The sequence below is a fragment of the Canis lupus genome, chromosome 25 (assembly GCF_048164855.1).
Source record: "Canis lupus baileyi chromosome 25, mCanLup2.hap1, whole genome shotgun sequence".
Classification (NCBI taxonomy): domain Eukaryota; kingdom Metazoa; phylum Chordata; class Mammalia; order Carnivora; family Canidae; genus Canis; species Canis lupus.
Window position 1 is genome coordinate 29,598,073 of NC_132862.1, and position 22,752 is coordinate 29,620,824.

General features: G+C 36.7%; 1 long non-coding RNA gene across 3 annotated transcripts in view; it reads right to left on the reverse strand.

Annotated features, from left to right (window-relative positions):
• LOC140616864 (uncharacterized) overlaps positions 1-22,752 on the reverse strand; it is a 183,805-nt gene that overhangs the window by 53,814 nt on the left and 107,239 nt on the right. Inside the window, exons 4-5 of one of the 3 annotated variants that reach the window (XR_012017194.1) lie at positions 21,231-21,435; positions 13,578-16,277 (exon numbers count right to left, since the gene is read on the reverse strand). The exons of the other annotated variants lie outside the window; for them this stretch is intronic. This is a non-coding gene — a long non-coding RNA (uncharacterized lncRNA). Of the gene's footprint in view, positions 1-13,577; positions 16,278-21,230; positions 21,436-22,752 lie in introns of those variants that run through there. 3 annotated transcript variants of the gene reach the window in all.

Genomic DNA, 22,752 nt, shown 5'->3' on the forward strand with positions numbered 1-22,752 from the left:
TTCTTTCTTCTACCTCATTGATCCTCATCGTTAGGACCTCCAGTTTGGATTGCAATTCATTTAATTGATTTATAATTTCGGCCTGATTAGACCTAATTTCTACAGTCATGAAGTCTCTTAAATCCTTTATGCTTCTTTTCCAGAGCCACCAGTAGCTTTATAATTGTGCTTCTGAATTGGATTTCTGACATTGAATTGTAATCCAAATTTTGTAACTCTGAGGCAGAGAGTACTGTTACTAATTCTTTCTTTTGTGGTGAGTTCTTCTTTTTAGTCATTTTCCTCAGTGCAGAGTGGCTGTATGAGCAGCCTGCATCAAGATTATCAAACAGGATCTATATAAATTTCACCCTAGATGATTCTGCTGAGGTCAGAGACCAGAAATTGAAAACAAAGATCAGAACGAAATAAAAGGACCACTAAAGTGAAAAATAAATTTAAAACAAAATAGTAAAAAATAAAAGGCCAGGAATCCTAAAAAAGAAGAGAAAAGGAAGAAAAGAAACAGAAAAAAAGAAAAAAAAAAGGATAATAAAAAAGGGGGGGGGGACTGGGAGATGGTGGTGGTGACGAAGTTGTAGTGGAGTGAAAATGTAGTCTACCTGAGGGGTTCTAGAGGGTGATCCTCTTGTTTCTGAGTATATTAAGTTCTGTATGTTAGAAGATAGCTCAGTGCCAAATTAATATAAACTAGAAATACTTGTAGAGAGCCCCAGCATTGACCACCAAAACATAAATGCAATATAAGAGGGGGACAGAATGGGAATGAGGAATCTCACAGAATGAACCAGCATGGTATGCCACTTGGTTCTGGGTGCATGCTGGTCATGTTTTAGAAGGTGTTAACTTCTGCCATTGTAGAACAAAATGAGGCAGAGAAAACAAAAAAACACAAAATCAAAAAACATTTGTGGTATATCTCCCAAAATTAAGTTCAGTATGTTGAAGGGAATCTACAAGTGGAGAATATATCTAGGACCTATAATTGTAGAAGTATGAAAGTCGAAAAGAAAAAAACTTAAAAATGAAGAGGTGGTAAAATATTGTAGTTAAGGTGGGAAAAGAGAAAAAAAAAAGGAAATTTACGGTCTGATATAAAAACGAGTTGTACTGGAAACAGGAAGAAAAAAAAAAAGGCGGGGTATCCTCTGTTTCTATATACTGTAAATCCTCGACCTCCCTTGGAGCTTTCCAGCACTGCTCCGTCAAGAACTTGCTCTCCCCCTGTCCTTCCAGCTGGTCTTTTGGAGGAGGGGCTGCTGTGCTGATTCTCAGGTGTGTGCACCTGGGGGCACTGCCCCGCCCCCCCCCCCTCCCCCCCCGCCAGGTGCAGGGCTCAGTGGGAGCTGTTTATCCTGTGAGGCCCCTGTTCCCTGGCAGCCCCAGTCCGTCCAAGGCACAGGGTGACACAAGGAGGAACACGACCACTGGCGGCGGCCAGCTCTCCAGCCCTGGAGTCAGCTCCCCAGTAACTACCGCAGCTCCCAGTCCACACTGGCCTGGATGCTCCCAGGGCAGGGGCCGGCGGCAGCAGGAGCGTCCTCGCTGTCTTGTGCCTCCCTGCCTCCGCCTGTTCCGGGTGAGTGTAGGATCCTGAGCTGTGTCCCCCGGCGCCCTGGGCTCCGGGGCCTATGCTGCTGGAATCGCGTTCCCGGGGCCGCAGCTCCCGAAGGAGGCAGGGCGCAGCCCCCCTGCCCCCCAGAGCCCCCGCCGACCCACCGGCTTCTCCCCAGGCCCCGCGGGTGCGCTCCAGCCCTTTACCGCGCTCTCCCCGGGGCGCCCTTCCCTATTAGTGACCCCGGGAGACTGGAGGCTCCACTGCCCTCCTGCGGTTCTGCCCGATTCCCTGCTGAGCGCCTTTCCCTCCGGGAGGAATCCGGTTGGGTTTTTAAAAGTTCCTGCTTCTCCGGGGCTGGGCTTTCCTGTCCTGGAGGCTCTCGCCCCACAGCCTTAGCCCAGCTCCTCACGGGGCCCCTCCCACACCTCCCTCCCAGTGAACTCAGAGATGGAAGATAACAGATCTCCTCTAGCAGGGTAGACCCCTTACCCTTTACCCTAAGAGAAATAAAAACTTTGTCACTCATTAAGATGTTTTACTTTGAAATCTATTATTACTGTTGCTTAGACTATACTCTAAAGACTACAGTTCCCAATAAACATGAGTATTTTTATTTCCAGTTTCAAATATGTGAATACAAATAGAATTTTAGAACAAAGTCTGTAAGTGGAAAATCACCTATAACATTTTGTTATAATTTTTTAAGGGTAAAAAGTAACAAGTAGGAACAGGATGTGACTTAAAATGGGTATGAGATCTTTTGGGGGTGATTTAAATGATGTAAAATTAGATTATGGTGTTACTTCCATAATTTCATAATTTTACTAAAAGTCATTGAATTGTGCCATTAAAACAAGTGAGTTTTTTCTGCCAAGTGAAGTATATTTTAATAAAGTTGCTTAAGAAAACAATGCTATGCTTTATGCTTATATACTAATAAGGAGAGGTGAATTACAGTTTCTTCATGGTTTACTTCACTTTATTTAAATAATATTAACAGTATTCTAATAACTTTTTCCTGTAGTCAATGCATTTAAAAATAAGGAAATAAGTGGGGTCCCTGGGTGGCGCAGCGGTTTAGCGCCTGCCTTTGGCCCAGGGCGCGATCCTGGAGACCGGGGATCGAATCCCACGTCGGGCTCCCGGTGCATGGAGCCTGCTTCTCCCTCTGCCTATGTCTCTGCCTCTCTCTCTCTCTCTCTCTCTCTCTCTCTCTGTGACTATCATAAATAAATAAAAATCTAAAAAAATAAGGAAATAACTGTAAAGTAAAAATTGGAGATGTTATTTCTCCAAAGGATAACACTAATATGGAATCACTATTTGCATGATTTTTCCATTGTAAAAAGCTACTTTTCCTATCACGAATGCAACTGTATCCTATAACTGTATTTGCTTACTCAGAGACTACAATGACTTGGATAAACCACACTGCATTAATTCCTGTATAAATCTATTAGATTGGACATGTTTGGACAAGAAATAAGAGTACGATAATCTGTGACATCAATATGTAAGATGAATAAGAACAACGGGATAAGGTGGGAAGAATAAATGTTATAAAGATACAGTTAGGTCTACCTTCAGACAATGTTGTTTTATATGGATTTCCAGGGAATTACAAGCCAGTAGGAAATTTTACAATCAGGTATAGGTTGGCTTTCTTGAAGTACAAGCTTGAGGTAGGCTGTAATGCAAAGAGAGTTAAGCACATATTCTTTTTGGTCTCATCAGATACACACAAGTGGTGTCATTGCTGATGCTGGCATCTTTGAACACTATGAACTCTGTCATATCCTACCCCAAACTTCCCATAACTCTAAACCCTACCCATATGCTTCCACTGAAACCTATGATTTTATGATTCTTTTCACATTATATTGTAATGATGTGACAACTCATCCACTTCCTAATCATATTATAAGTTCCTAACAGACAAGGAAAAATATGTTTTAATTTTGGAGTCCAATACTTAACATTGTGCATGACAAATGATATGTACTTGGTAAATTCTTGTTGACATTGCATGAGTTTTCAAGACCTTGTCATAGAAATTAGCACCTTTGCAAAGTTGGTATTTTAAGTGAAAATGATTTCAATTTGCCCTACCTAAATGCACAAAAAGCCCCAAATGATATTAAGATTTTTTTCAAATTACAAAAAAATCCCCAAACCTTTGAAAGTTGCACACGTGAAGTCACTTACATCTTAAACAAATAATCTTATTTCTTATTAGTTACTCACTATCTATGCCTGCTTTCCAAAAAAAAAAAAAAAATTCCCCTGCTTTTTATCAGTTAGTAACAGTACTAAAATTTCTTTTTTAAAAATATTTTATTTATTTATTTGTTCATGAGCGACAGAGGGAGAGAAAGAGAGAGAGAGAGGCAGAGACATAGAGGGAGAAGCAGGCTCCATGCAAGAAACCTGATGTGGGACTCTATCCTCAAGACTCCGAGATCACACCCTGAGCCAAAGGCAGATGCTCAACTGCTGAGCCACTTAGGTGTCCCAATACTATTATTTCTTAATGGCTCTAATCAAACTTCGGAAATTGATTTAGCTACAAATAGAATTTCTACCTATCTACTATAATATTTTTACATTTCTATTCTTATTTCATTGAGGGTTTGTATATTCTCTTGCTTGTCTTGATATTGGAAACTTGAACTTACTAATTACACAAGATATTTGAAGTGTGCACGCAGCTGTGTCAGGGACAGGCATAGGTATGTGCTCCCACTTTCCTTATCTGCAAAAGCTAGTGCTTTTGTTATGAAGAAAAGCTGTAGAAAGAGTGTGGATAATTCAATGAATAAAATGACAGTAGCATATATTGATGATGGGTCAGTAACATCATCCATTGTGATGAGTAGAATTTTTATCAATGTTCCTTGTCCCACAGTGGCACTTCAAAAGTAAATCATATCCCTGATTATAGTCTATAAAAAGATTTTGGACTGTTCTAATGGAAGCAATTATTTTTTCCTGGTTCTTCTGTGTAACAGAATCCAGACATACTGATTTTCAGTCATATTAACTTAGAAATAATATATGTTCAGTTAAGTTCTAGCTCTTGATCATGCCACATGAATTCTACATCATAAATTACAGAATATTGGAAAGATTTGCCTCCTGTTTATAAAATTCAATACCAAATTACAGGAAAAAATACATTTTGTTTTCACTGAAAATGTTACAATGTTTGAAACAAACATTTTATTTTATTTTATTTTATGTATTTATTTTTGAAACAAACATTTTAATTTCTATAAGCCCATTGGGACCACAGGACATTCGAAACATTTTATGACCTTGGATTATTCAAAGCAGGTAATTGAATACAAAATCTTTTTTGTTTCTTTTTTTTTTTTTTTTTAAATCTTTTTTGTTTCGTTTGTTTCTTTAAGTCACTAGGGACACTTTACTTGTTTCTTTGGGTCTTAGTAAAGTCTAAGATTTTAGACTTTAACAACCAGTTTCCCAATTATCAATAACTTACTCAGACTCCAGAGATACTTGTATGTATAGGAGGTTAATTCTAGTTCCTAAGAAATACATGACATGCTAAGAAAAAAAGTCATTATGCAAGAATTGGATACAATTAAGCCAAAGAGTATATTCTTACTTTGAAATTAGTTACAGCCAGTTGGAAGAATTTTTCTCTCTCCTGTCAACTTCTGTGGCATTGTAGGAACACTGTCTTGGTTATGAAGGTAACCTTGATGAGAATCCTTAAGAACACTTTTTAAACATTAAATATCAGTAAAAACACTTCAGGTGCCAAGTCATAAGAGCCAATATTTAATAATAAGAAATATGGAATAGCGAATCGTGATTAAATTAAATCGTGCCTAGCTATTCCTCACTCAGAAATGAATTAGACATTAGACAATTAAAAGAGATGTTAGTTCTAAATTTCTATTTTCAGAGGCTATTCATATGAAAGCCCTAGACTTTTACAAGTTTAGTCATTTTACATAAAATTTTCCAATTTTAAGTATACATTATAATCAATTCACTTGATATAGATAGTGACTTAGTTCAACCGTGGAGAATATCAGCATAAAACTCAAACTTAAAAGGAGTACTTAAGGAAGTTTCTATAGCATGGATTTCTTGCTTTTCAGCAAGTTCAAGCTCTGTATAAGACTTTGCAACTGAAGATCCAAAAACAAATGACAAACCACGGTGAATTAATAATAATATATATATAAATACTCTTTAACAGGAATGTACTCCTTCCAGAGAGAGACAGTTTCAACCCAGCTTTCTAACTGATGTGCAACACTTGCAATAGAAAATGGGTAGTAAGAGCACAGGGAAAGATGTGTTTATTTGGCTTGAAATAGTTTGAATTGCACTTACCAGCAAGCTACTTGTAAATGATTAATGAAGGAGGGGGAAGAAATAGAAAAAGAAAAAAAGAAAAGGGTAAGTGCTATTTCTCAGATAAAAGAGAAAAACAGCAATACTCATTGCCCAGAAAAATGTTACTTAAAAATCTCTTGGCATTAAGAAGTCAAACTTGGGATGCCTGGGTGCTCAGCATTGAGCTTCTGTCTTTAGCTCAGGGTGTGATCCCGGGGTCCTGGGATGGAGTCCTGCTTGGGGCTCCTTGCGGGGGGTGGGGGGTGGGAAGGTGCCTGCTTCTCCCTCTGCCTATGTCTCTGCCTCTCTCTCTCTCATGAATAAATAAATAAAATCTTGAAAAAAAAAAAAGAAGTCAAACTCCAGAGGCCAATGTTTATTTATTCACAGTATTTAAGTATTTATTTAAATTACTTTTTCTTCCTTTTTGCATTTGAGAGGAACTGCTTTCAGATTAAGGAAAAATATTTTCTCAGTCTAACTGAAATATGAAACTAGTCTTGATATTGTTTTCCCCTACAGAAATTAAAGGAATCTTTACAAGTTTTGTTGCAACACTGAAAATTTAGATTTGAAATTCAAAACCACAGATGTAATCACAGCCAGACACTAATTAAGCATTGGGCCAAATTTGGTCCTAGAAATGTGTATGCATAATTTGTGACTTTAGTGGAAGTTGTCTGTGTGTTTTCAAGGGCAGACTTTAGTCAAACATTTATTGAAGGATCCTAAGAGAAATGCTTCTAAATAAGCATGGTACCTTTATTTGATCATATTTACTGATTTTTAAACCTTTTCTTTCTGATTGAGATAGATTGTTTGTAAAACTGGTCATTTTCTATTTCCCACATTCATGAAAGACAAACATCCTTTGTAATCTTCAAGTTTTTTTTATGATTGTATTAAAAAGGGGAAACACAAAAGAGAGACATAATCCTTTCCATGAGAGTTTCTACTTTTTAAGTTCTTCATATTTCTAGGATTGTCTCAGGATGGGTTTTGAGTGATGGAGGAATATGTGTGGGAGGGAAGTAAGGAGGGCATTCTGATTCAGCATTGTTTCCCTAAGAAACAACTTCTTAGCAAAGTTGCTCCAAATATTTTATGGGAATTTTTGGTTTTATTTTATTCTCTATAGATTTTAATTTGCTTTAGTATTTAGTGACATAAAAAGGCGGGGGTGGCTTACTTTAAACTGTGTCTGAATGTGATTTAAGAAATTTCTGTGCTTGAATCTTATTTCCTTTCTCAGAAAAATTCTCCAGTTCCACGTAGGAATCTTGTCTCTGAACTTGAATCAGTTGCTGCTCTCCATGAGAGTTGCTCTGTAAACTCTGGGAAGGATGTGAGACATTTGACTAATCTTGATAGGCAGATACACATTGTTATTAATGGAATTTGGCAAGTTTCCTTATTGTTCTAAATCTCACTTTCCTTACCTGCAAAATATCCATAGCATTGCTGTAATAACCAAAACAAAACCAAGGTGGGAAATGTATGAAAGTGCCTAGACTACTACTAAGCATGTAATAGCACTTTTAATTACTTTTATTGTTCTTGTTTTGTCTTCTTTTTCTCCTCCTCCTCCTCCTTCCTTCCCCTTCCTGCTTCCCTTCTCTTTCCTTAGCCTATACTTTTCCTCTTCTTCTAATGAGGATGATGACATAAGGATGACAATCTTAGATCAATAGACTATCTCACTTATAAATTCTTTACGTATTTTGATGGAGATACTACACAGAAAACTTTAAAACCATGTTCACAGCCTAAATCTTTAGTATAAGATGATAAGAGTCAAATATTTTTTAGCAATTCCTATGAACCACATATAAAAATGAATTCTTTCCACATTTAAGATTTATTTTACCTGTAAGGGTTTTTATAACTTGCAACCAGTGAGTCCACAATAAATGGGTTCCTACACATTTTCCATTTCTCATTGAAAGAGTAATGGTCATGTGGAATTCCAGGAGTCAGACAGTTGGGTAATATGCTTTCTCAGAGCTCCTGTCCACTTTTCTCAGGGCACCTAAGAATAGATCGAACATGCATAGTAAAAGAATAGGGGAGAAGAGCAAGTTGTGCCCCAAACAAAGGACTTGCCAGTCATATTTGGAATTGGGATTACCTGCTACTGGAAGAGTTTTAGTTGATGAGGGGTCTTTTCTTTTTTATAGACACAATTCTGAATAGTTAGCTCTATTCATTTTCCTTTTTTCTAGTATTTCTTAGTCCCCACACTACCACAACCATCATTGTGCCTACTGTTGTCTACTAGTGAAGAAATCACAATTTTCCTTTCTTTCTCTGATTAAGCACTCCCACTGACGATACTACAAGGTGAAAGCCAGACACTGAAAGGCAACAGTGATTGTATACTTGGCCATCATACTCTATCACCAGCACTCACAAAAAAAAAAAAAAAAAAATTACTGGCTTTGTTATATACTATAACTATTTAACAATGTAAAACTTATACTTGTCCTAGATTATACTTGTCCTAGATCAGTGAAGTAATTTCTCAAAAGGATACACTTTAAATTTGTATTCCAAAAGGATAGAATATCAGAGAAACAGAGAAAAGCAAATTTGATAAGTTATATATTCTGTGTTCCAAGTCAATCATGCCCATTGCAACTAATAAGTGCAGCTTGAAAGTAATTTTTGGTCATAATCAATGTGGCCATGGCTATTTTCTTAAAAATAGTTCTTTCCTATTTAGAAAAAAAAAAAAAGACAAAAAAAAAAAAACAGAAGAAAAAGCAGCTATGATGTGCAAAGTAAAAAGGTTCTCTTTTGCCAAGGTGAAATTTAAAATTATGTCAATCACCAACAGGTATTAATTGAATTAGTGGTCATTGGACCTTAACACTAACTTTACACCATGTCTATAATATCACTTATTTTCTGTTAATGTTATAACACTGGTGATTCAGAAGGATGAAAGTAAGCGAGTGCCTGGCTTCATCCCTAAATGTCAACCGTTTAAGTGGTTTGACTTTTATGTTCTATTTACTTTGGTCAGTGTAAATTTCTATGGGTTTTGCTGGTTAGGGGAAAGGGGATTTGAGGATCTGTAGTTCTTGGTTATTAATATTTGACTTTGTTAGTGCCATCTATTTACTATATGACTTGTGAAAAAAAAAAAAGAAGAAATCAGATATTCGTTTGCAGCCCTTAAAATGCATGGGGAGTGTGATCACACATTGGGCCTGCAATCTCTATATAATGCTGTTCTATTCAGGCTCACATTTAAGTAACAATGGCCTTTGATTCTTTATATATTTTACTTTTTTTTTACACCACTGTGTTTGTAGAATAGGTAGTTTTTTTCTTAATATATCATCGAGTAAAAGTTTATTAACTTTTTGCTTAAGAAATGTCACAACCTGTCAAAAGCATGATCAGTTCATCCAAGCTTTTGTTTCAGACCATACTACTTACAGATCTATTATAAGATTGAGCATGTGGACCTCCATGCCACCATCCTCTGAGCTAATGGCATGGTCTACATATCCCCTATACTGAACTCAATTTTACCGATGAATACTGCAGAAAGCAATCGTGTGCAGTTAAACAGGATGTTCTAACAGGTATTACTCAGTTAACAGTTGAGAAACTCTCCTACCAAAGGGTCTAATTTAACTATTTGGAATGGGTCATGAGAGGTAGCATGACAGACACAGGTAAGTGGAGCCAGAGGGACACATTTGTGGCTCTTATGCTATTGAGTAGTTCAATTTTACCAAATTACCCTAAATTGCCCCTGTATTTGCTTGGTGATAGCACCAATTCATGGACTACAGTGTATTGAAAGTAGTTAGTATTTCCTCTCTGACCTGAACAGTGCATATTTATTATTTTTCACCATTTCCCTGTGCACAAAGTAGAGAATCTATTTTCTCTCTCAGTGAAAATATCCCCTTTAAACATACCCAAGTGCAATCCAGGACCTTTCAAGAGCTATGGACTTCTTAGTCAATAGGATTCAGCAGTATTCCTAGTTGGGTAATGTGATTTCTACAAATAATTCTACTAGGGCTTATTCTTTAGTAGCAGGATGAGAGATAATCACTGATTTCTCAAGGTTTGAGAAATGTCTTGGGCTGTTTGATCCCCCATAATTTGCTAAAATTTCTTAGAATGGAGCAGATCTTGAATTTGATCTGGAATAATTTGTCAGTCTATATACATCATTTAAGACAATAGTCCTTAACTTCTCTTGCAATGCTTCTTCTGAAGGGCAGTTATGATATTATGAATGTAGTACAGTAAATTATTCTTAATGCTTATCAAGTTCAAAGCTTGTCACATTAAATTCTTATAGTATGTTGATAAATCAAAATACCCATATGAAAAAATTATACAGGCATATAGGTTGCCATTCTTTATTTTATTATTTTATTATTTTATTTTAATTCCAATATAGTTAATATACAGCGTTTTACTAGTTTCAGGTGTACAATATAGTGATTCAACAATACATACATTATTCAGTGCTCATCATAAGTATACTCTTAGTCTCCAGCTATTTCATCATGTTCTCCCCACCTACCTCCCCTCTAGTAACCAACAGTTTGTTCTCTATAGTTAAAAGTCTGTTTTTTAGTTTGTCTCTTCTTTCCCCCTGTGTTTGTTTCTTAAATTCCACATATGAGGGAGTATCCAAAATATTTAAAGAAGTTATACAACTCAACACCCCCCTAACATGAACCTCTAAATGATCCTATTAAAAAATGGGCAGACGATATGAACAGACATTTCTCCAAAGAAGGCATCCAGAGACCCAACAGACACATGAAGGGATGCTCAGCATCACTCATCGACAGGGAAACGCAAATCAAAACCACAATGAGGTATCATCTCACACTTGTCAGAAAGGCTAAAATCAAAACCATAAGAAACAAGTGTTGGTGAGAATGTGGAGAAAAAGGAACCCTCATACACTATTGGTGGGAATGCAAACTGATGCAGCCATTGGGGAAAACAGAATGAAGGTTCCTCAAAAAATTAAAAATAGAATTATCATATAATTCAGCAATTATACTACTGGCTAGTTACCCAAGGAATGACTGTCATTCTTTATCATGCAGATTGTGTCAGGCTGTACTCCAAAATTAGTATAGAAAAGAAGCCTTTAGCTAAATCTGGTATTGTGTTCCAATCCCTTGTGGACAAGCGTTCTTCTACTTTTTGTGTAGTATTTCCCATATTGGTTATAGGCTAAAAAAATAAAGGGAAGCACGTTATTTAATCCCTGACAACGCACTCTTGATCTCCATGAGCAGTCTGCCTTACGTGCTGGCCAGACAGGGCTATTATAAGGGAGTTAGGAATACTCATTCCACTTCATCTACTATCATTTCCTTTATCAGACTAATGACTTCCTTTTTATGACATTCAAGAATTCTATACTGCTTAACATTTAAACCCAAAAAGGGCTTGGGCAATTCCAAAGGATCCATTTTTCAGATCCAATTCAGAGAGAAGGGTTGACTCAGTCAATATCCTATGTGAGTGTGATAAAGGCAGACCCCCTCCCTTACACACAGTATTCATTCCGTTGACAGGGATAAAAATCACAAAATATCTAATATTTTCTTTAATCACATTTTCTTTCTCTCCTCTCTCTCTCTCTCTCTCCTTCCTTTTTCCTTTTCCCCTCAGAGTGCCACCTTCTTTTTGGATAGCATGAATCTTTTCCCCCCACTGTTTAGCCCCATTCATGGTCACTGATTGAGCAGATCTCTTCTTGTCTTCTGAATATATTCTTACCCTCCCCTCTCTATCCCCCACTCCAAGAGCATAGTTAATTACATGCTTTGCAACTATCATAGTCTGTGTAATTGGCATTAAATTATGTGTATCTTTCCAATCATCACACAGTCAAACCTGGATGCTTTCCTCTGTTCATTGTTCAGAAGATAGTATTCCATTTGTTGGTCAAAGAGAGTAGAGGGAAATTACTTGTCTTGGTGTAAGCTGCAGAAATTGACCTTTATCCATTGCAACAATTTAGCGATCAAGTCATCTGAAAGTGTCTTTCCACAAAGGTTTTCAGCCACTTGGGGATCAGTCATAAACCAAATAACTCCTTTCATTCAGCTATATATAAAATTAGTGATTTGCTCTCTGATCATTTATTCTGAGAATCCGTGCCAGCAGGAATTCGTCAGGCTTGCGCTCGTATTTCTACATAAAGCCCCCCAATCTTAACAGTCTAACCTCTGGAATTTGAGGTCAGCTTGATCGCTATTGACTACAATGTCTTTACTAAATCAAGAAAAACAAAAGTCTTACTTCTCTTTCCTCTGTTCTAGTGTCTTCTTATATACATCTAGAATTTTACCAGGACTGCTATTAGCAGCCAGGGAATAGTATGTCTTTATTAACTTTCTTTCTACTTGCATTCTTTATCCATTCACTTACCCAATTTCCCCAGATCTAAAACCTATTACCCTAAATTTCATTGTTAAGACTTTCTCCTATAGTTTGACTAAAGGTTTTTCCCACTTTATATCAAGAATACACAAGTAACTATCCCAGCAACAAATACTGTGTTTTTCAACCCCTCTATTTTTTATTCATTTTCTTATTTCTTTTCTTTTTTTAAAAAAAAAAAAGATTTTATTTATTTATTTGAGAGAGAGCATAGAGCAAAAGGGAGAGGGAGCAGCAGGCTCCCTGATGAGCAGGGAGCCCGATGCGGGGTTCAATCCCAGGACTGTGAGATCTTGACCTGAGCTGAAGGCAGACATTTAACCAGCTGAGCCACCCAGGTGCCCCTGTATTTCTTTCTTAAAAGCACATAAGTCATTATAATTTATAGGTCTAAAAGTTCATCACACCAACTCTGCCAATCTATGTTACAAAAGGCTAAATGGTCAAATCAGACTAAAGAAAGCCCATGGCTCTTAACCAGCAATGAGATCTACTAATGATTCAAAGGATCTAGGTGAATAGCAGGACATTCCTTCCCTGGAAGAACTCAAAATGTCAAATGTAGCTCCTCATTGCTACGTTCTCCCACATTGATTCACATTTCGATTTAGGATTAACCTACGAGGTTTATGAGTAATATATGCAGGAGTATTGACCATAAAAGTTAGCCATATTTTGGAAAACTCTTGTTTTGTATTCTATTAATTACACAGCTCATGTGACTACTCCCCATTCACCAGTCATCTATGCTCTATAAACAATAAACTCCAGGTTTATCTACAATAAGCAATTCAGACCCACCAACCAGGTATATCCTCCCCAAACATTTTATAGGTAAGAATTCCTGGTGTTTTTCCACTAGTGTGCTCTATTAATAATGTTTTCTCAGAAGACAAAGTCATGCTTCTCTCACCTTGCAACTGCCCAAGAAGGGAAGGAATGAGATATTAGCTATCTCCTACCCATTACTGGATACCAGTAGACAATGGGGTTTGTCTCAGTAGTTTTAAAAGTTTTTATCAAGAGCTACTTTGACCTTCTAAACAGAGGTCTCCATCATTAGAACAATTTCTGGATTAAGTAATAATTTTGTTTAGAATAATCTTTTTAAAAAGATTTATTTATTTGTTTATGAAAGACACACAGAGAGAGGCAGAGACATAGGCAGGGGAGAAGCAGGCTCCCTGTGATGAGACTGATGCAGGACTCGATTCCAGGACCCCAGGATCATGACCTGAGCCAAAGGCAGATGCTCAACCACTGAGCCACTCAGGCATCCCTCATTCGGAATAATTTTAAATAAATATTGTTACAAATATTTTGGCAACTAAAACCCCTTATTTAATAAGAGACTTTGCCATTTGTTCTTCAGTGAATAAATGAGACTTATTTATAATCATCAGCTTTCTTTTTCCAGATCAAATCTATTATGTTAAAATCCATTAACACTTGATTCTTTTAAACAAACACTTTTCAATTGATGGCACAGTTCCAGCTAATAGATCATAAACTCTGAATTAGTTGAAATCTGAATCAATTATAGCTTACTATAATAGTATTTTTACTTACTTCAGTCTTTAGGGATTAGTTACTTTATGAACATCTAATTCCTCATTCAGTGTGTTAAGTGGCAGGATTTCCCAATTCTTTAGCAATTTTTTCAGAGTGTCTTGTGGCAAAACAAGGGCCCTTGAGAGGCATCACAAACAAACAAATAAATAAATATAAAATCAAATAGAAAAGACTGAAAGCTCTGACATTTCCCAAACTCTTGTGACAATGACACCATTTACATAAGTAAACTCTGTTAGCATCTTCTAGAACTAGCATCCTATATAGCAGTCTTTGGGAAATGCTGGTCTATGGATTGATTTCAAACTTCTCCTTCTAGCAGTCAAGGCTTTCTGACCCTCCGAGCCACACTCTTTTTCAATTGCTTAGTCTTCTTCTCATTGTTTCCTGATTGTACCATTTAGTCTGTTCTGCTTATCCTGCGTCGCATGGTTTGCTGCCATGATAGGCTTTTTTTCTTTCTTTCTCCTCTTCACATTCTATTCTTTCTTCATGGCTCAGGTTATGCTCTTCTATCTGACCCTCTCACTGACCTTACCTATGCCAGTCCTTGACTGGTTTTGATCTCAAATTCATTCCTTTGTCTTTCTTGGCTCCATCCTGTATTAAGTGCTGATCATTGCAGATTGTGTTCCACGTTCTCATGTGACCCAGGTTTTAACTTTTTTTTTTCAGTCAGTTAAAGGTTCTATTTTAAGACTGGGGGACAAGTGGAAAGGAGCCAGTAGGGTTTTTCTCTTTGCTTCTCTAGCAATAGTTGCATCGTCCTCATAACTCACTGTTTGAATGAATACACAGGTCTGCCATGGATCAGCTTCTTTTGGGTGGCTTTGGCTTCTTTCTTTGGGTAACACTGACTCTTTCCTTTGATGATCAAGAATAGGAGTGGTAGCAGCTTCTCGTAGTTGCTAATTTTGGGGTTGGAGATTCCCATGTATTTCATCACTTGTGTTATAATCCCTGGCATGAAATTCCCTCTGTTTAAAAACTTGGAGTGATTTCTATTCTCACTATTGTATCTTGATTGTATAACATCAAGCACCGATTGAATTTCCACTCTATTATTATTATATCCTACCTTTGCATTAATTTTTTAAATGTATGATGTCTGTCTCTTCCTAGTATAGGCTTTTAACACCATATTGTCCGTGACAAAATTTGCAATACAAATTCCATGTGTAGTGTGATATTTTGGGATATTTGCAACATGAATAGCTGACAGTTATTTTCAAATTTTGCAATATGAGGCTGAAAGTGGCCAAAATGCTTTTAGCAATTCTGGTAAACTTTTCAATCATTTTGCCTTAGTATATAACATGCACCAGGTCCTTTGCTTTTCTATTGCCTACAGCACTTCTGTTCTTCCCTTCTGTGTCCAAACATCTACCCTATTTTAAGTTAGTGGTCACTTATTCCTTCAGAAAATTAGTTAATAGAGTAATGCTCACATCAAATTACCTGAGAAGAACAGAAGGGATGTTCTTATTTTGTCTAATCATTTCAAAGGATATTGGCTCATTTCCCCTACTTGATGAATGACTGGCATTCATCTCTTGAATTCTTTTCTGTACGATACAGAAAAAATAAACAGAAAAGCAGAGGGAAAAGCCCACAACAAAAACAATAACCATAATCATCACTTTTAGGACTTAGTAAGCAACGAATTGGAGACAAACTAATTGCTAGTCACAGCTTATCTCTGACTTCTCATCTCCCTTTTCATCCATCTCTTTTTTCCTCCCAATCTTTTACTCTGTGGCAGCCAGTACATCTACTACCTGAAATACCAATAGAAAATCTTAAATCACAAAAAGGGAGGGTTTGGGAAGTTTGTATATGTAATTTAGATAGTAGTAAGTGTAGTTCCCCAATGCATTCCTTAAAATGTATCAGCTTCTCTGTTCTTGGTTGATGAAGGATTTAGAATTCTTTTGAATGGAATTTATTTTTCTTCTGTTTGCTAAAACTTGTTTCTGGTGAAAGGAGGAATAACGCAGGAGGAGAATCTTCTTGACTGCTTAGCGGTTTGAAAAGCCTCCTGCAGTTTATTCCGCTCAAACCAGTAGATAGCTTTCCAAAGGGAAGCCACGAGGTGGCAGCAGCAATGTTAAAGCGTGGCTGCTCATAACTGGTATGTTACGAAGTTTTTAGAGGTTTCTTTGTTGTTGTTTTTTTGCTTGATTATTTTGTTTTGCTTCTTTAGAAGAAAATACACAATGAAAACTTGAATTACGTATAAAAAAAGATGCAAAATGACTTTTGGTTGGATATGTTCTGCTTTTGTGAGCAAGGATGCAACTGAGATCTTAAATCAGGGAATCTCGCTGTCTTGATGCTACCAGACAATGAAGAAGAAAGAAGAAAAGCAAGTGTGTCAGTATTTTTCATTCAGACCAACTTTAGCTTAGGATTTAGCACCCTGGTTCTCACATAATGAGGAAATTGGCAAGCAAATCACATCCTTTCATTCTTTTTTTTTTTTTTCTTTTTACAAAAAGTTCTGTGTTGTTAGAGTCACCACAGAGACTCTCACAACTCCCATTATATTCAGAATGGTCCTGAAGTATTTTACACAACATTAAAAAGCTAGATGGCATACTAATGCTAAGTAAGTTTATTATAGTGAAGTGGGAAATATGAAAAATATATGCAAAATGGAATTTGAAAAGACAAAAGTTTTTCACGTATACAGCAATCCTTTTTACTACGTGAATACATGCATTTTCTTTAAATTTTTTTTAATTTATTTTTTATTTTTTATTTTTTTTATTTATTTATGATAGTCACACACACAGAGAGAGAGAGAGAGAGAGAGAGAGAGGCAGAGACACAGGCAGAGGGAGAAGCAGGCTCCATGAACCGGGAGCCCGATGTGGGATTCGATCCTGGGTCTCCAGGATCGTGCCCTGGGCCAAAGGCAGGCGCCAAACCGCTGCGCCACCCAGGGATCCCAATACATGTATTTTCTAAATAAATCTACACAATATAATTATTAAAACATCCTGAGTGATAAGAATCATGTACAATAAATTTAGTTAAACCGAGTTTAAATAAATACCTAAATACCTGATGACTTTTTCAACATAAAAATATAATTAATAAACAATGGACTTTTATGTGATACATGTTTTATTTCTTCAAAGCAAAATGGCTTAGAATTTGTTGAAATCGTTTTGCTATGAATCTGACTGAATAATGGGAATATACACACACACCCTGGTGTAGTGTTTCAAGAGGACTAAACTTTTTTCGAATTTCTACACGGAGATGGACACAATATGTGCAATGGAAATGCTAAATGTGTCACAATTTATCAAAGGCTACATTATAAAGAGTTTATGGTTTGATGAGATGCTTTCTTAGCATTTCATGTTTCATGTGTTTCATAGAATAAATTCATCAGCATAATGTAATTATGAGAACAATAGGCGGGATTACTAAAACATGACTTCTCATCCAAACCATTAAATAACCTCTGTTCAGTTTCTTTTTCTGACAATAGTGTTCTATGGTAACTACAGTTTTGTGGGACCCAGTGAAAATATTAAGATTCAGAGTGCCCAAAGTGAAATTCCATATTCTTATTTTAATGAGATCTCCATGTGGATCTGAGGATAGGCCAGTTGTGGATACCAAAACTAAGATACCTTGCAGCAGGACACCTGGGTAGCCCAGTGGTTGAGCATCTGCTTTGGCTCAGGGTGTGATCCCAGGGTTCTGGGATCGAGTCCCACATCAGGGTCCCCACAGGAAACCTGCTTCTCTCTCTGCTTATGTCTCTGCCTCTATGGTTGTCTCTCATGAATAAATAAATAAAACCTTTTAAAAAAATAAGATACCTTGCAGCACAGAAAATCTGATGCAACTCCCCTGGGCTTATGCACGTAGGTCAGATTGACCTACATCTCTTCATTCTTTAGGAGAGTATAAAGGTAAAATATTGGCCACTGCCCCATTGTCTACCTGATATTTCATTGAGTTATGATGGACCCTAGAGTGTCCTATAACAGGATAAATATTCCTTGTCTATCCTTGGAATGTTTCCATTTCTTCCTTCTCTTAAGAGGTATAACAGGTACAGGGGATATAAAGAACATTAGAAGTAAGAATTATTATTTTTTTTAGAGATGTGTGTATAAGTAAAATAGGTTTTAATTTCATTTAGGTTTATATTAGATCATCTAAAAAGCAAACATGACTAAAACTGTAATTTAACTTATTCTTGTAAATTTCAAAATATGTTTGTTACATGAGGATAGTTGAGATAACTCTCAAGTTCCTACATACTTGCATAAATCCATGGAACAAAACTACTTAAAATAAGAAGGTTATAGTTGCTTTTATTCTGTAGTTTTCATAGTAAATAGGTCGCACAATGAGTGGCAAATATTTTTCTAAACTAAGTTTATTAGAATTACATTTAATTAATATGAAAATATTATTTATTTCACATCTTATTTCACATCTAAATGCATTGCCATCACATTAAGAGTTTTCATTCAAAGAACTGAGACAGAAAGACAGTGAAGTGATGTTGGCAGGGGCTTTGAAATTGGCATACAAGGAACGGCCATGGAAAAACAAGTGATTTTCATGATGGTTGGGAAACTCACATGGGTTCTCATTACCTTGCACATATTCCCTCAATCCTTAATGAAGAGTGCAATATACTTAAGCAGCAGGAGATACTTTTGATATCTATGCTTCTTAAGGCAAAGTTGAATTAGCATAGGTGGGCAGACCTATTGAGATGGAAACCTAACCCAAATTAGGCCAAACTCTTTGAAGAGATATGGAAATGAAAATGCTAAAACATTGTGAGAAAGGTGGATTTTATTTTCTTGCTTCATCCACATCTACTTTTCCTATGTAGATTTTAGATAAATAGCAATGATTTTAAAATTAAATCATCCTAATAACACAAACATCATAGCGTATGGTTTGGTCTTCTGGACACAGGACTGTACGTATGCACTCAGTTTACAGTCTTAAATGGAAGAGAGAAATGAAAACACACACTTTACTCCTATATTATTGTAAAGTTTGCCTTTGAACTAACAGACATGAGTTTTTAAGGTGTTTGGGGAGAATTTAATAGCATAAATTATTATATTGATAGTCACAATTTCTATAATTCTAAATTTCTTGTAAAATTCTAGAAATATTCTCCCATAGATTTTTAGGATTTGTAATTTTAAAAAGTATTTATGAACTAAGGAACTGAAAGTCATAGAAAGCTATTTAAGGGATGAAATTTTCCTAACTTCTGAGTCACAAGTGTATATAGTTCACTTATGCTTGGCAGTACTAACCAGTCTCTAGGATTCTCAGTTATAGATGTGAAGGAGGGAAAGATACAAGATGCTAAACAACTCAAAGCTTTAGGCTGGAACAACTGTAGTAAACATTGCTATAAGGGAGCAAAATACACAGCATATATAAAAAATACGAATAAATATCTATTTGTTGAGTGACATACATGTATAAATAGTATAATAAAAATACTTATACCTGCTCAATGTATAACCTTATTTTTTTTAAGATTTTATTTATTTATTTGAGAAAGCGAGCACAAACAGAGGGATGGGCAGAGGGAGAGAAAGAAGCAGACTGCCCGTTGAGCAGGGAGTCCGACATGAGGCTCCATCCCAGAACCCTAGGATCATGACCTGAGCCAAAGGCAGATGCTTAACTGACTGAGCCATCCAGGCATCCCTAACCTTATTTATTAAAATAATTGGTGGAAAACCACTTTAAATAGAAATTTATAAACAATAATGCTCATTCTATTTATCACAATTTTAATGCCCCATCTTCCCTATAGTATCTCTATAGGAATATGCTGGAGGGGCACCTGGGTGGGTCAGTGATTGAATGATGTCTGCCTTCGGCCCAGGGCATGATCTTGGAGTCCCAGGATTGAGTCCCACATCGGGTTCCCTGCATGGAACCTGTTTCTCCCTCTACCTGTGTCTCTGTCTCTCTCATGAATAAATAAATAAAATCTTAAAAAAAAGAAAGAATATGCTGGAGTTCTTGAACTTGCAACTTTGTGAATAAACAAGACAATTTGTTGAGAGATGCAAATCACATTGTGAACAAGAATTTTATGGATTTCATTTCACATGTGATTATCAAACAAATATAGGTGATATTCCCTGAGTTTAGATACCAGGCTTTTTTTTTTTTTTTCTCTAACTATAACCAGTGTGGTTAACTGCAGTTTTCCCTAATACCTTTTTTGAATAAGATTTAACTGGGATACTTTCAAAATGGTCCCACTATGGAGCACCTGGGTGGCTCAGCCAGTTGGCATCTGCCTTTGGCTTTGGTCACAATCCCAGAGTCCTGGGATAGAACCTCAAATCATCAGGATCCCTGCTCAGTGGGGAGTCTGTTTCTCCCCCTGCCCCCTTATTCTGCCCCTCCCCCACTCGTGTGTGTGTGTGTGTGTGTGTGTGTGTGTGTGTGTGAGCTCTGTCTCTCCCTCTCTTTCAAATAAATAAAAATCTTTAAAAAAAAATGGTCCCACTATGAATCCAGTGAATTACAATCTTTAGGATAAGTATCTCAAAAACTGTATATTTAGCAAGTACAGCAGGGAATATTTATTTTCAAAAAGTGCAAAATACTGGCTAAGGGAACAGTTCAGAAAGGCTCTGAGGCCCTTTCTTGTATGCTGTGTTGTTTTTAACCTCCCAGCTGGTAGCAGCTCAGTGCCTTATCCTATCCTTTTCCTAATTTGGGGGCATCAACATTGTGTGTAAAATTGATGAGATGCTATGTCCTGCTTCTGTTTTGGAGGAACATGGGGAGCCCAATGACTCTTCCCATGTTTGCCTTTCCAAAGGACATGGAGAAGACTGGCAGTCACGTATCTGTAGACACTGACGGTTTCAGACTCTCATGCACCAAGCCCACTAGACACTGCTCAACTTAGGCTTTAAAGCTTTTATTTTAACTTATTCATGACACACACAAAGAGAAAGAGAGAGAGAGAGAGAGAGAGAGAGAGAGAGGGGCAGAGACACAGGCAGAGGGAGAAGCAGGCTCCATGCAGGGAGCCCAAAGTGGGACTTGATCCTGGGACTCCAGGATCACGCCCTGGGTGAAAGGCAGTCGCTAAACCGCTGAGCCACCCAGGGATCCCCTCAGCTTAGGCTTTTCCTGAGACTGGATAATTTGGCTTCCATGGAAGGCTGAACTTTTCTTTGGTATTTATGGGAAAGATCACATCTGCTGCAGTTTCTGGGACTTTTAAGTATTGTGTATCTGTGACTGCATGTACCTGGTATGCTGATCATCTCTTCATGAAGAGAGGAATTGTTTTCCTGTTTCCTTATTAGCTGTAGTTCAAACATCTCCCTCGATGAACAGAAATATGGAGAATTTTCTGCACTTGTAGATGCTGTTTTTGTAGTAATGACAATTATCCTCAGGCCTTCTTAGACTAAATATGCTTCTTCTGTTAAATGCACTGTTCATTTTCTTCCCTTGGTCATTAAAAACAAAACAAAACAAAACAAAAACAAAAGTAAAAACAACTCTATTCATTCTTACTATGACAGATTCCTACTTATAGCTCTCCTAGCAGCTAGCATCTCTGTATTACCCAACAAAATCACAATTTTGTAGGTGTATGAGTTTATTTAGCTATTGTCTTATCTTAACCACTAGCTCTTAATCTATTAAATGGCGAGGACACCTGGGGGGCTCAGTGTTTGAGTGTCTGCTGTTGGCCCAGGGCATGATCTTGGAGTCCAAGGATAGAGTTCCACGTCAGGCTCCCTGCATGGAGCCTGCTTCTCTCTCTGCCTATGTCTCTGCCTCTTTCTCTCTGTGTCTCTCATGAATAAAAAATAAAATCTTTCTAAAAATCTATACAATGGTAGAAACTATGTCTTTATTACTTTTATAGCTCCAGTGTCTCTTATAGATTCGGGTACATGGAAATATAATTTTTTAAAATGTCATAAGAACAATTAAATGTTTTCAGGGTGTCAGGAGCTCTGCTAAATGCTCGACATGAATTAACTCATTTTATCCTAAAAACAATCCTATGAAATCATTACTATTATTATGTCCATTTGTTTTCATTTTTACTGATTAAAAAATAGACGATCAGAGATATTAAGTACTTGTTCAAAGCCATATACTTGTCATATAAGGATAAACTCAGGCCATCTGATAGTAGAAATATTTACTGGAAAAAATGAATAAATGAATGAGTGGGATTTTCTTCTCACTGACAAAGATTAAATTAGTCTGGATAACATAGGAAATTAGATCTGATGCTTTTCTTCAGTTTCAGTGGATGTTATTAAATTTAATGCTTTTCCTACAAATGTACTATTGGTTTATATATTACTATTCTCTAATTACCATCTAATTTTAGACATGCATAGTAATCTGTTTTACAAAAAGAAATGATAAAAAACCACAAACTTCTAATATTGGAATGGCAATACTATATAACCTCTGAGATGTGTTAATTGTATGTTGCTGAGTGTACAATGAGTGAATCACTCAATAATCCCTCTGATTCCCATAAAAGTTTCATTATTTAGGAGAGGAAACATTGAGGGGATGTTTTTTAGATGTCTTAAACTCAAATGAGTACTCTGTATTTATTCTAGTAGTTTTAAGGAATATGGATGTTATTGTTTTCAGGTTTTTTATTTTTTCTAATTTCCCAATGAATCAATAGGAATAACCCACAATGAAGTGTTAGATGAGTCTTAACTGGTATTTTTGGACTAGATCAACAACCAATATAAATATTTTCAGTGTTTTAAAAGAATTTTTTTGCA